This window comes from Scylla paramamosain, chromosome 42, assembly GCF_035594125.1.
Source record: "Scylla paramamosain isolate STU-SP2022 chromosome 42, ASM3559412v1, whole genome shotgun sequence".
Lineage (NCBI taxonomy): Eukaryota > Metazoa > Arthropoda > Malacostraca > Decapoda > Portunidae > Scylla > Scylla paramamosain.
In genome coordinates, this window is record NC_087192.1 from 4,035,001 (window position 1) to 4,050,000 (window position 15,000).

A 15,000-nucleotide genomic window follows, 5' to 3' on the forward strand; every position below is an offset into this window, starting at 1 on the left:
TTATATGGACGTAGTTACACGGACATAGTCATTTGAGCACAGCCTGACAGAGAAGAGGCGAAGAGGAGGTAAGGACCGGGAGGGGGGCGGCATAAGAACTATATTCTGAAACTTCCCTGTCAGCACCTAGATTATTTTCAAAGGGCTCTAGTTAAAGTGGCACAAGCTTTTAAGATTGTTTATACGGTTCTAGTGACGGATTTAACAAGATTTCTACATTATGAACAAGATAAACACTCATAAGAACCAGGCTAACCATCTCTGTGGTCTTTGAAAATAGTCGTGGTGAAAGAGAAGATCGTTTCTGAATACGGGCTATACTACATAGTAATACACGAGTACACTGTAGGGAGAATTTTGTTCAGTATTCCAGAGGTGCAATGAGGAGAGTGTGAATCGAAGCAGCCACACTACAGGGCCGCGTGTTGATCCTCTAAGCAGCCACAACACAGGTGCCCATCCTCCCAAACCAGATTACTAAACGTGTACTTTACCTCAACACACTGGCGCCATGTAACCTATTTGTTGAGGCGCCTTCAATCTACTATGCTGGTAAAAAAATAAAATAAATAATAATAAGAAGAAGAAATAAAATAAAATATGAAAAAAATACCTTAGAACGAAGATTGAGAGAAGACAGTAACATGGAAACTAAATCTAATAAAAGCAAATGAAAGAAATCTGAGAGACGGCGATAATATGAGAAATAAAGGAAAATCAAAACAGCAAAGACGGCGGCAGTAATATTAAAGGTAACACACTACAGCATTAATATTACTTTTAAACATTGTCTCCTACGTACCTTCTCAAAACAACAAACTTTTCTTTTATACAGTTTTCAAAGGTAGAGTAATAACAACATCTAAATGAAAAAAAAAATCAATATTTACAAAGAAGCCTTTTTTTTTATTCCACAGTTAGTCATCACCCCGAATAAATAAAAAAAAAAAAACGGAAATATTAAATCAGTCAAAAATGCTCTTTACGTTTAAACCAATGAAACAACAACAACAACATTTAAAACAACTCTACATTTCACACTAACTACTCTAGAACGCATCCCCCCTACCTACCCCCGCTTAATATCACATCAAACACATTCTTCATTTTCAAACAAAGGTACGATAATAGCAGCAACATTAGCACCAAAATTACAACACACCACACCATACCTAGCAACCGAGACACACTTTCCTTCCCTCCCTCCGCACATAGCACCTTGAAAGAGAGAAGAGACGGAGAGGTGAAAAAAAAAGATTCAATTCATCAAAATATGCTGGAAGAAAAGCCGCTTGAAAAATATAACAGCGCCGCAATCCGCAACACGTACAGACACGCCCCATCAATACCGCCCTCTATCCTTAGTAATAAACGACTGCAAAAGTTCCATAAGGCATAAGCTCATGACAGATGGCGGGCGGGAAACATAAAGCCTGCCCCTCCCTCTCCCTCTCCCGCACCTCCCTCCCTGCACCCACCTCAATCCTCCCCCTGCCGCCCCCGTTGTCCCCTGCCACGCCTCTTCCATCCAACCTCCACTCCCTACCTCCCTGCATCCTCTCTAGCCTGCCTCCCTCCCCCGCATCTCCCTCCAGGATCCCCTCAAGCCTCCCTCCCCGCCCCCTGCACCGCTTTTCCCCCTCCCTCCACTTCTCTCAAGCTCCCCAATGCCCAAAAGTCCCCCAGCAATTCCCCTTAAGCACCCCAGTCTCCCTCAAACCATTCCCCATCCCCCGTCCATTCCCTCCCCAGCCGGCCTACCTCCCGTTCCCTCCTCCCCTTCCCCCCCTTTCCCACATCAGTGTGTTCCCCAGCTCATGTTAAAAATCCCTGAGTGAGAGAGCCATGGCGTGAGTCATTAATCACTCTCTCTCTCTCTCTCTCTCTCTCTCTCTCTCTCTCTCTCTCTCTCTCTCTCTCTCTCATAAAAGTCGTCATAATCAAAATGCAAAGAAAAATGAAGCGAGAAGGAAGGATGGATGGTTGTAAAGAAAGCAGGAATAAAAAAAGGAGAAAATAAAGAAAATATGAAGGAACAGATTAATGGGAATGAAATAATTAGAAAAAGAAAAGAAAAAAAAATAACATTAATAATCTAAACTCTGTCAATTAAACACTGAAGACATTTTTTCCTTTATTCACTGACGCGAAGACAATTTTTTTTCATTTATTTTTCCAAAGTGAGATGAGGAAAAAAGTGCACCAACTTATATTTATGGATGTAGAGACGAGGAAGCACAAAAAAATCTCTCTCTCTCTCTCTCTCTCTCTCTCTCTCTCTCTCTCTGCTGGTGCGTGGGAAACAGTATAGAAAAAGGTTAGTAATGACGTAATAGCATCGTGGTGGTGGTGTGGTGTGTGGTGGCGGAGGTGTCGTGTGTGGTGGAGGTGTGTGGGGCAGTATGTTGCGGTATGGTGCGGTGGTGGGTGTTTAGTGTGGTGTGGTGTGTGCAGTGAGGAACTGGTGTGGTGACGAAGGTGTGATGGTGATGAGTGAGTGGTGATGAGTGAGTGGTGAGGTCTTCCTGTGACGGTGACGGAGGTGTGGCTTTATTGAAATATATGATGCGGTAGGGGAGAGAGAAAGAGAGAGAGAGAGAGAGGTGGATGAGTGGGCCTACGGAGATAACCAGGTGTGTAGTAGAACGAGTAGTAGAGGTAGTGGTAATGGCGGTAGTAGTAGTAGTGGTGGTAGTAGTGGTAGTAGTAGTAGTAGTAGTGATGGTAGAGGTAGTAAAAAAAGTACTAGCTGTTGTTGTTGTTGTTGTTGTTGTTGTTGTTGTTATTTATGTATATTCTAGTTGTAGTTATATTTTGTTCCAGTTGTTATTACTGCTGCTGTTGTTGTTGATAATAATGATGTTTGTTATCTTATTCTATTCTTGTAGTTGTGGTTGGTGTTGTGATGGTAGTAGTAGTAGTTGTCTTTGCTAATGACAGTAGAAATAATGAAAATACCACCACCACCACCACCACCACCACCAGCAAGAGTTGTAAATTGCAAGTTTTCCTTTATATTCAAGAAGAAAACGTCAAAAACAAGACAGCAAGGCGACAAAGAGCAGCACACAGGCACAGCTCAAAGTGAAGTGTGGAGAGGAGGAGATACAGAGTGTGAAGGTAACGCGTGGAGGAGTGTGGCTGAGGTGTGGTGGAGTGTGAGGTGTAGTGGAGTGTGATGCTGGGACGTGGTGTAGTGTGGCTGTGGATGGGGTGTGGTGGAGTGTGACGGTGGAGTGCTGGGGAGGGGTGGAATGTGGCACTAAGATGAATGTGGAGTGTATTGGCGCAAGATTGAAAAACTGTGGTGTTGTGGTGACGTGGCTGAGATTGTGATGCGGTATGAGAAGGACGCGAAAACAAGAATGCATCACGGTCTCTTGAGCACTCTAGTACCGGGCCTTCCTCCTCCTCTTCCTCCTCCTCTTCTTCCTTCCTTCCTCCTCCTCCTCAGTCCTCCAACTCGTTATTCATTTTCTTCCTATCCCGATTTTTTTTTTTATACACTAAATTTTCCTATTCCATTTCAGCCAATCTTTTTTTTTTTTTATCATATTCTCCCTTCGCTCTTCTCTTCCTCCTCCTCCTCCTCCTCCTCCTCCTCCTAGCCACTCGCGTCTTCGCCAGCCATCACCATCAGGATATTAATGATTTTTGAGGCAAAGTGAAAGATTTTTTGGGGGGAGTTAATCTGAACCTCGCTCAGAAATGAAACTGTGTGTGTGTGTGTGTGTGTGTGTGTGTGTTCCGATGTCCGTGCCTGCATGCATCCGTCTCTCTGTCTCTGTCTCTCTCTCATCGTCCCACATAGAAAGTCAAAATCATTTCTCCTCTAGAATGCATACAATACCGAGAGAGAGAGAGAGAGAGAGAGAGAGAGAGAGAGAGAGAGAGAGAGAGAGAGAGAGAGAGAGAGAGAGAGAGAGAGAAAGTCCACCAGCACACACACAGACACACACAACCCTCCCCTGCCTGGTTCAGCTGGTGACTGGAGGCTCAGGCAGGCAGCTTCACCTTTAATAATGGTGGGTGGCTGGTGAGGCGAACCCCCTTATCCTCCCTCCCTTATCCTCTCGCCCTCCACCTCCACCAAAACCACCACCACCAAGGCTCCCGCGTACAGCCCAGGCCAGAACATAAGGGCGTCGTCCAGCCCTTCCCCCTCCCTCCCCCCGTCACCTAACAGTACCGAACACCACAAGATTAATTCAATGTTGGTCGAATCAGTCAGTGGCAGAAATGCGACAGCGTAATATCAGATTGAAATAGACTAAGTGTTGAGACTTGAGAGTATTTTGTGTGTGTGTGTGTGTGTGTGTGTGTGTGTGTGTGTGTGTGTGTTGGGGGATGGGGAATGATGGGGAAGGTATGTTTGTATGTTTGTTTATTTACATTATCTTATTTGTGTAATGTAAAATCGCTCTTCTTATAACGTGTGTATTGTAACTTTTTTTTTTTTTTCATCGCTATTTTTCGTTTTTGTTCTTCACACTCATGGTGGGATTTGTATGTTCTCTTTCATCGCTTATTTCGTTTTCTTTCATTTTCTTTTCATTTCCAGAGCGAATTTTAATATTTTTTTATTTTTCTTATTTATCGCTTGTTTTCGTTTTCCTTTACTTCCCTGGTGGACTTGAGGCATTTTTTTCTGTTTTCTTTTTTCTCTTTTTTTAATCTGATAATTTCCTTTTCTTTCACTTCCATCATGTTTTTTTTTTCTTTTTGTTATATATAATTTAAGTTTTTATAATCACTACACACACTACATACAATACATTAACGTTACCTCCATTTATAAAAAATAAATAAATAAGTAAATAAACAAATAAACAAATAAATAAACTGCATCATACATTACATTTTTCTATGTCAGAATATGCATAACACAGTCACATAAACCACATTACAGTTATCTCGATTTGAATGTTACAGCTATTACATGCATTACAAACACTGCATTACACTCTCCCCTGTTTGAGTTGCGTCCCGTGGTGGCGCGCTGTGTTTTGCTCAATGTCGTGCCGTGAAAAAAAAAAAAAACTGCTTCGAAAAAAAAGTTCCCTTGCAAAAAAAAAAAAAAAAAAAAGAAAAGAAAAAAAAACAATGTACATATATATAGCAAAATAGATCCAAAAGGGTGCTTTCATTGCAACTGTCACACATTATAATTTGATGCTTAATTACAAGACAAAGCATTAATTATGGAACACTCACGTACACACGCACACACACAAATATTCCTCTCTCTCTCTCTCTCTCTCTCTCTCTCTCTCTCTCTCTCTCTCCTCTCTCTCTCTCTCCTCTCTCTCTCTCTCTCTGCACCACCTCCACTGCCCGACACTTAAGCCAAGAATTTATGGTCAGAAAATTCTCTAATGAGTTTTTAATCACTCAATTTACTTGTGGGCGAGCCAGTTATCACCAGCAGCCATTAATTACCCCCATTATTATTATTATTATTATTATTATTATTACTATTATTATTATCATTATTATTATCATCATTATTATTATCAGGCGGCATTACATAGGAGAATTTTCTTAAGTAATTCAGTAAGATTAAGAAAACCAAGTAGTGTAAATAGTAGTAGTAGTAGTAGTAGTAGTAGTAGTAGTAGTAGTAGTAGTAGTAGTAGTACTAGTAGTAGTAGTAGTAGTAGTAATAGTAGTAGTAGTAGTAGTAGTGGTAGTAGTAGTATAATAGGAGCAGTAGTAGTAGTAGTAGTAGTAGTAGTAGTAGTATAATAGCAGCAGCAGCAGCAGCAGCAGCAGTAGTAGTAGTAGTAGTAGTAGTAGTAGTAGTAGTAGTAGAAGTAGTAGTATAATAGCAGCAGCAGTAGTAGTAGTAGTAGTAGTATAATAGGAGGAACAGCAGCAGTAGTAGTAGTAGTAGTAGTAGTAGTATAGCAGCAGCAGCAGGAGCAGCAGCAGCAGCAGCAGCAGGAGCAGCAGCAGCAGCAGTAGTAGTAGTAGTAGTAGTAGTAGTAGTAGTAGTAGTAGTAGTAGTAGTAGTAGTAGTAGTAGTAGTGCAATAGTAGCATTATTATTATTATTATTAGTAGTAGTAGTAGTAGTAGTAGTAGTAGTAGTAGTAGTAGTAGTAGTAGTAGTAGTAGCAGTAGTAGTAGTAGTAGTAGTGCAATAACAGCAGCAGCAGCAGCAGCAGTAGTAGTAGTAGTAGTAGTGCAATAACAGCAGCAGCAGCAGCATCAGTAGTAGTAGTAGTAGTAGTAGTAGTAGTAGTAGCAGTAGCAGTAGTAGTAGTAGCAGTAGTAGTAGTAGTAGTAGTAGTATAGTAGTAGTAGTAGTGCAATAACAGCAGCAGCAGCATCAGTAGTAGTAGTAGTAGTAGTAGTAGTAGTAGTACATAAAAAGAAATAGTAGAGATGGTGGTGGTGGTAGTAGTAGTAGTAGTAGTAGTAGTACATAAAAAAGTAACAGTAGTAGTAGGGATGGAGGAGGTAATAAAAATTATCATTATCATCATAATAGTAGTAGTAGTAGTAGTAGTAGTAGTAGTAGTAGTAGTAGTAGTAGTAGTAGTAGTAGGGCACCTTTAACAAAACGGACAGGTAGGCAACACAATGGGTGAAAAAAGAAAAATTGAAACTATCTATGAATATAAAATTTGAATGCATTACTTTACCTCAACAAACCCTTCCCTCTGTTCCTGCTCCTTCTCCTCCTCCTCTTGTACTTTGGAGGAGGAGGAGGAGGAGGAGGAGGAGGAGGAGGAGGAGGAGGAGGAGGAGGAGGAGGAAGGAGGAGGAGGAAGAGGAGGAGAGGCCTTTTCCTGCTTTATTCTCTTCAACTATTTATTTTTTCTCCTCCTCCTCGTTCTTTTGCTCCTGCTTCTGCTCATCCTGCTCTTTATGCTCCCTCCTCCTCCTCCTCCTCCTCCTGTAGGCACACACATCACCCTGCCACCCTTTCCACCTCCCTTTACATAACACCGTAACTCTGGGGGTAAAAATTTATAGTTAAAAAGCCAACGCTATTTCGCCTTAAACCAGGAGAGAAATATTGTACAGTGAGGTCAGCGAGGCAATGGTAATTAGTAGACGGCTTCTATTATTATTATTATCATTATTATTATTATTATTATTATTATTATTATTATTATTATTATTGTTATTATTGTATTGGGTTGATATAAATAAAAATGTAACTCCTTATCATCTGACCTGACGTGACCTTTTCTGCTGTTGCTGCTCTCTCTCTCTCTCTCTCTCTCTCTCTCTCTCTCTCTCTCTCTCTCTCTCTCTCTCTCTCTCTCTCTCTCTCTCTCTCTCACACCACGTGGCCGCCTCACCGCCTCCCGCCGCAGCCTCGACAGCCTCTTATCCTACTAATCGCTGAAAAGATCCTCTCGTCCCCGCGACACAATAAGGAGGAGGCGGGGCAGGAGGGAGGCACTGAGGGAGGGAGGCACGGAGGGAGGGAGAGAGGAAGGGAGGAGTGGAGAGAACCTGCTCCTCCACTTCTTGCCTAGGTGGCCACTCTGCTTTGGTGCGGCTGGAGGTAAAAGAGAGAGAGAGAGAGAGAGAGAGAGAGAGAGAGAGAGAGAGAGAGAGAGAGAGAGAGAGAGAGAGAGAGAGAGAGAGAGGGGCTTTTTTATGTGACGTAGGTAATGTTCTTCGCTCTCTCTCTCTCTCTCTCTCTCTCTCTCTCTCTCTCTCTCTCTCTCTCTCTCTCTCTCTCTCTCTCTGAACCCTCCTTTCCCTCGATCCTTTCACCCATTTTGCTCCACCTTGCCTATCTTTCCTCATTAGCCTTCTTCTTCCCTTTCAGCCCCATTCCTGTCTCTCTTTTGCCTTCCCTCTTTCTTTACCTCCTCCTCCTCCTCCTCCTCCTCTTCCTCCTGTAGCTCTTCCTTCTCCTCCTCCTCCTCCTCCCAGACAGGGGTGGCTACCAAGGGCGGGCAGAGTTTAACCTTAACGATTACAAAGTGTGTTGTGTCCGAGGAGTTTCGCGAAAAACTTCCCCTGCCTACGATATTTTTGCGAGGCCAACACACACACACACACACACACACACACACACACACACACACACACACACGTACACACACACACACACACACACACACACGTAGACAGACACGCAGACATACACGTATACACAGAGAGGGAGCGAGCCAACAAGTTCAAATGAAGGTTTCAATCACGAAATGTGTACAGGAATACTCATTTATTTCTTTTTCTTTTTTTTTTCATTACCTTCCCTCTACTCCACTCTGACTCTCACTCCACTCCCACTCCGCTCTCGCTCCACTACCACTCTGCTCTCGCTCCACCATCGTCCTGTCACTGAAACTCTTTTTTTTTCTTGTTTTACTATTTTTTTTTATTTACACGCCTGAAGGAAAGTTGGCAGGCAAAGGGACCAACCAGCAAGCACACACACACACACACACACACACACACTCGTTCACGCAAAAAACGACTCGCTGATGCCTCCCTTGGAAAGCCTCGGATATTTTGAAGCCCTCCATCCTATACACAGGAAAGAAGCGACCCTGTGAAGTCTTCTTTTGCTTCTTTCCCTTTCCCTTTCACGTACAGTTCCATTTCATGAGTGACCCGGCGAGAGAGAGAGAGAGAGAGAGAGAGAGAGAGAGAGAGAGAGAGAGAGAGAGAGAGAGAGAGAGAGAGAGAGAGAATTTCTAAGGTTATATATAGGTAGCCAAGGAAAAAGAGAACAGATACAGGTAAACGAAAAGGAAATTTACTAAACGAACAAGAACAGCAAGAACTAGAACAAAAACAAAGACAAGAACAAAAAGAAAGGAAAAATATGCAGTCGCAAAACATTTTAAAAAATACGAAAAGAAAAAAAAACTTATGCATAAAGAGAAATTAACGTTCCCCATATATACGAATAAAAAATAAATAAAGATAAGACATACAGATAAAAAAAGACACTGGAAATAAAATCAAAGCAAGATAAATATGAGAGAGAGAGAGAGAGAGAGAGAGAGAGAGAGAGAGAGAGAGAGAGAGAGAGAGAGAGAGAGAGAGAGAGAGAGAGAGAGAGAGAGAGAGAGTCGAATTTTTGTATTGATTAATGTAGATGTCGGGAAACTGTTCTGCTGAAGGTGCAGAGACTTAACCTGCAGAAGAGACACGAGTTGATGAGATGCTGGTGAGTGTAGCGAGTGTAGCAGCGAGTACAACAGGTGAGTGTAGCAACGAGTAAGTGTAGCAGGTATGAGTGTAGCAGTGAGTGTACCTGAGAGTGTAACGAGTGTAGCAGGAGTGAGTGTAGCGAGTGTAGCAGGAGTAAGTACAGCGAATGAGTGTAGCAGTGAATGTAGCGGTAAGTAATATAGCAGAAGCGAGTGTAGCGAGTTTGTGTAATAGCGATTGTAGCGACTAGCGAGTGTAACATTATTAAAACAAAACTCGTTAAAAGGTTTCCACGGTTTAATGTATTCTCTCGCGATAGTCACACGGAAAATATTGTCTGGGTTTCCTGGTTTTGTGATAAGTTAGTATGAAGTTAGATTTTTCTTTTGGCAACAAGGATTTTTATGGGTTTGTTAGTGTGGCAAGGTCAGTGACACTAAAAGATAAGCTAACTGAGCCGACTGACTAGGTTTTGCTACAGGATCATGAAAAAATAAGCTTTTGGATGTCATAGGCTCAAGGCATACAAAAATAATGAAAATTAATAAGTAAATAATTGAACTAAAGTATTTACACTATTCAAGAAAGTATATGATTAGTTTTCACACACTTTCCCTCCTACACACACACACACACACACACACACACACACACACACACACAAACATCCATAATTGCCCTCTGCATAAGGATGTATTTAGTTCCTAATCTACATGAGTTTACTGCCATCTATACATAACCTACCCGAATTTATAAATATCAATAAAAATCTAACTCAATTTCTTAATTACCACATACAACCTAGCTGAATATACTGATTTTTTAATGTCTATATCCATAACTCACTAACTTACCCTCATAAAACCAATTTGAAATGAAGCTTACACACACACACACACACACACACACACACACACACACACACACACACACACACACACACACACACACATAGCGGGCAACAGGTACGGCAGGATGGAGAGGCACAAACCTTCCAATAATTTATCGTCTAACACAATAACTCGGGAAGCATTGCGAGGTACATTTGTATCAGTCTGCCTTCTCTCCGCGCCGTTTTCTCTGGATAGTGCGGGTCGGGGTGGGGCAAGAAGGGGCGGGCCGGATCTGGGCGGGGAAGAGGTGAACCCGCTCCTGCTTCCTCCCTCCCTCTCTCTCTCTCTCTCTCTCTCTCTCTCTCTCTCTCTCTCTCTCTCTCTCTCTCTCTCTCTAATGCAAACAAATGTAACCCAAGCCTCACACTCCGTTGAGGGCAAACAAGACGACAAACAACCAGCGCACCAAAACAAATGATTAACGTGTGCACAACAACCTTACCTGTTTAGAGAGAGAGAGAGAGAGAGAGAGAGAGAGAGAGAGAGAGAGAGAGAGAGAGAGAGAGAGAGAGAGAGAGAGAGAGAGAGAATTTTTGATAAAGGAGGAGCTATATTCTCGTAGGAAGTAGAAAACGAATCAACTGTTTATGTGTTCAGTGTGTGTGTGTGTGTGTGTGTGTGTGTGTGTGTGTGTGTGTGTGTGTGTGTGTGTGTACCAAATTGACTTCATGCAAAAAAAAAAAAAATGGAAAAATAAAACTACCAAGATAAAGCAATGATTAACTACAAGAACAAAAGAAAATAAGGAAAGAACAGCATAAGGGAAGCTGCAGGAACTCAGAAGAACCCACACATGACACTCCCTATACAAGACAAGCCTATCTCCACCCGTCATCCACATCACCACATGAAACCCCACGCACTGGCAAACCCTAGAGACATCACTGCACGGGAAACCAAGAAACCCCCAACCTAACCAGCGTACCTACAGATATACTGGCATGGGAAACTATAGGAAATTCACACAGGATATCCCACTCACGCACCAATCAAAACCCACAGCCAATGAAGCCCATCTTGGCACGCGGCCCGGCACCTCCAGCAGCGGCGGGGCATTACCGGACGACAGGTGTAATTCACGTTGCCGGTTAATTAAAAAAAAAACCTTTCACCTATTAAAAAAAAAAAGGTTCACGCAGAATTAATGAATGGGGTGGGAGAGTAAAGAGAGTAGAGGGAGGGAGAGAGGGAGAGGGAAGAGAGCCGTTCATAATGGCCCTTGCCGTACACCCAGTTATCAGTATTACTACATGACAAGCGTAATGCGCTTCACACGTTAATTAGCACCAAGGAAAAAATACATTGGCGTACTAATAACTGGCACCACAGGGAGGCATTATCGCGCATCTGGCTGCCGTCCTCCCTCCTCTCCCTTCCGCCTGCTGCTCCCCCATTGGCTGCCACGGGAGGACAGTCTGGGGCCTCCACCAATCACAAGTGCTGAACGGCGATCAAGGACCACATTTTGACTTACTTCTGCGCAACACCACTGTTTTCGAAAGGTTCTATTTAGTCGAAGTTACACGAGTTTTTAAGGGTGTTCTTATGATTCTAGACACAGATTAGCGAGATTTCTATTTCATTAACAGGAGAAACACTCTTGAGAACACGGCTATTCATCTCTGTGACCTTTTGAGAATAGTGATGAGAGAGAGAGAGAGAGAGAGAGAGAGAGAGAGAGAGAGAGAGAGAGCAAAGCGTTTTTGAATACGTTCCCAAGACAGGCTGATTGTCTCTACCTGTTGGTTACTGCCGCCGCCTCGCTCTGACCCCAGGAAAACGAGCACACGGCAGCCGCGACCCAGCATGGCAGACTGGCGGGGCGAGGCGTCCATTTGTAGCAGTCGCGGTAATGGATGAAGTGTTCTGGCCGGACTTGAGCCAACTCAGGAAATGCGTGTGAACCAGGAAGTCACTCCTCAGGAAAATAGTCAGTGTGTGGCTTTTGGTTCATAGACTTGATGACTGACTGATGTTTTTGTTTTAACTGACTGGCGGAGGGGAAACAAAGGAGAAGAAGGATGGCCATAAGTAACCTGTGCATAGGTGTGGGTAATATGCATTTTTCCATCTGATCTCTAGCCATGTGGTGTATCAGTTATTTACAGACACATCAAACACGCCTCTCTGTGGTTCATGGATCTTATTACCTGACTGATGTAGCGATTTTTATTGATTCATTTCATTTGATTTTTATTTTATTTTATTTTATTTTAGGGAGCGGTGGAGGAAGGCGGCGGAAGAACGTCCCACTGGTGAACGGATATATACTGTACATTTCATCTCCTCAATAGCCTTGCAGCATGTTCATTATTTACACACACATCAGATACGTATGTTAGCTTGCACTAATCATGAGAAGCAACGCACGGCTCATCTCGTTATAAAGCTGCTGCTGTGTGGCTGATCCTTCCTCCTGCTTCTCCACCTGCTCGTACTGCTGGGTGCTGCTGCTCCTCCTCCTCCTCCCCTCCCCCCAGGAAGACCACGCCCGCCGCCCCGCCACCCGCCTCAGCCTCCAACCCAAGACTGTTTAATAATTTGGCCGAAATTGGGTAAGGAAGGAAGTTAGGCTCCGGCGCCCACCAACCCGCCGCACGTATTTCTCAGGCCACCGACAAGGAGAAAACGGACAGCTCACGCTCGCTGCCGGCCGGAGGTAAATCCCACTTAGTGACATCAACCACCCTGGAAACCTAATAACAAACACCTCCCACTGAAAACACCTCCACCCTGCCCCTCCACTTGGCTGGGGAAGTGAAGGGAGAGACGGGGTATGGAGGGGCGGGGCGGTGGAAAATTCCAGTGTATTACGCAATGACATGATAAATTTCTTTACCTATAAAGTTATTGAGTAATTCTTCACCTCGTTGAAAGGAGATACTTACGTAAATCATGATAATAACGATACGAAGGCACCGAAATTGAAAATGTGGAACGGTACCCTAATTCAAAACCACCACCACTTCCTCCACCATCATCACCGCCACCACCGCCACCACCCATGCCTCGCCACCCCGCACCTGTGGCCTCCGGGACGATAGGATCACCTCACACCTGCCCGTCCGTGCATCAGGTATCACTTTTCTCATCAGTTCCTCTTCACCTCTTCTTCCCTTTTTTCATGCTTTCATTTTCTTTTATTCTTTCCTCACTATTATTTTTACACCTTAATTTCCACCCTCCCTTCTGTACACTCATTAATACGCCTTACCAGTTCTTCCCACACAAATAACAGGAACACTAGATTTTGCTACTTTTTTCTCTTTATTTCTTATTTTTCCCTCACCCCTTGTTTTACACCTCAAATTCCATCCTCCCTTCTATTCACCATGCCTTCTGTACTCACCCACTAATACGCTTTACCAATTCTTTCCACAAATAACAAACTTGCAGGCCGGGACTCAGTGAATGCAATGGGAAAATATGCTTACCGGCGGCCCGCAAATACGAGAACGAGGCACCGTGTTAAGGGAATCAAGACAGGGCCGCTGGGTGGGGCACGAGTGGCGGGCTGGAGGTAGAGAGGGAGGGAGGCAGGAAGAAAGATGGAGTGAGGGAGGTATCTTTCCGGTCAAAATCACTAGTTGTTTTATGCGGTACAGTAAATTACATGTGAAACTGAATGCCACAGGGTAACTTTCAACTTTCTAGGCGGGATAAGAGACAGCTAGAATAGAGTGTCGAGCAGGAAGCGACTAAATTTTAAGAGTAAATAATGAAAACAAATATTAAGAAGACAGGCTGCCCGTCATGCTTCATTCTCTTCGCTTGACCCAAACTGTTCCTCTTCTATCTTGCTTCCTCTTCTTTCATCCCTCCCAGACTATACCCTCTTAATTCCTCTTTTTTAATACCCTTCTAGACTATTCTCTCTTATTATTAATCTTTTTTCTTCCCTCTTAGACTCTTCTCTCTTCATCCCTCCTCGGCTTTCTCTCTAGACTCCTCTCTCTTGATTCCTCTCTTTTTCATAACCTCCTAGACTATTCTCTCTCTCGATTCCCATTCTTTCATCCCTCCTAGATTAATCTCTCTTGGTTCCTCTTCTTTCATCCACTCTAAACTATCCCCGCTTGAAGATAAGTTAAGATAAATTAACTTTCGCCTCTTGTTCCAGCAAATCGTCATGTGTTGGGAGACAGGAACCATTTGGGCCGGTGTAGTGTTTGACCTGCTTCTAGTGACCTTGTTTCTGGTCATGCAGGGCGGCACCTACACACTACAGGCCCCCGGCAGGAGTAAAGCTGCCTCCTGACGCTGGCTTAAGGAAAGGGGAGAGAGAGAGAGAGAGAGAGAGAGAGAGAGAGAGAGAGAGAGAGAGAGAGAGAGAGAGAGAGAGAGAGAGAGAGAGAGAGAGAGAGAGGGTGAGGAGAGAATCAGTCCATCCTCGCGTTTACTCCTCTCACTTTTCTTTCGTCTTCTATTTGTGATTCTTCCCTTTCATATTTTTATCGTCATACGAGTAGTTCCTCTCCTCTCCTCTCTTCCTCCCCTTCTTCTTCTTCTCCTTCTTCTGTTTTGTTCCCTCCTCTACTTCTGATTAATCCCTTTCCTATTCTTTCATCTATAGTTCCCCTTCTTCATTTTTTCTTTTATTATTTGTTCTTTCCTTGACATTTTTTTTTTCACCTAAGCTCTTATTCTCCCTTTCCTCCTTTCATCCCTGTATTTACCATGCCTTCTCCACTCACTCACGCACGCACAACCATTCTTCCCTTCCTATTTCCACCTTCTCTAATACCCTTCCTAATTTCTCTGACAGTCCTCCCACCCATTCTTCCTCATATTTCCCCTATTTACCATACCTCCCCTAACTCCCTCACAGTCATTCCCTCCTTCCTTCGTATTTCCACTTTGTCTAACACGCATCCCTACTCTTTTTAGCCTCCCTGATAATCCTCCCACCGTTTTTCTTTCTCTTATTTCCTCGTCCCTCCAACTTAACTAATTCAGGGAGCGGAGAGATGGGGAGGGAG

At 43.5% G+C, this 15,000-nt stretch overlaps 1 long non-coding RNA gene across 3 annotated transcripts in view; it reads right to left on the minus strand.

The window, feature by feature from the left end:
- Nucleotides 1–15,000, minus strand: part of LOC135093371 (uncharacterized) — a 95,622-nt gene that overhangs the window by 31,481 nt on the left and 49,141 nt on the right. The window contains exon 3 of one of the 3 annotated variants that reach the window (XR_010263331.1): nucleotides 11,760–12,012. The exons of 1 other annotated variant lie outside the window; for it this stretch is intronic. This is a non-coding gene — a long non-coding RNA (uncharacterized LOC135093371). Of the gene's footprint in view, nucleotides 1–11,759; nucleotides 12,013–13,945 lie in introns of those variants that run through there. One more of the 3 variants, XR_010263333.1, reaches the window with a different exon arrangement.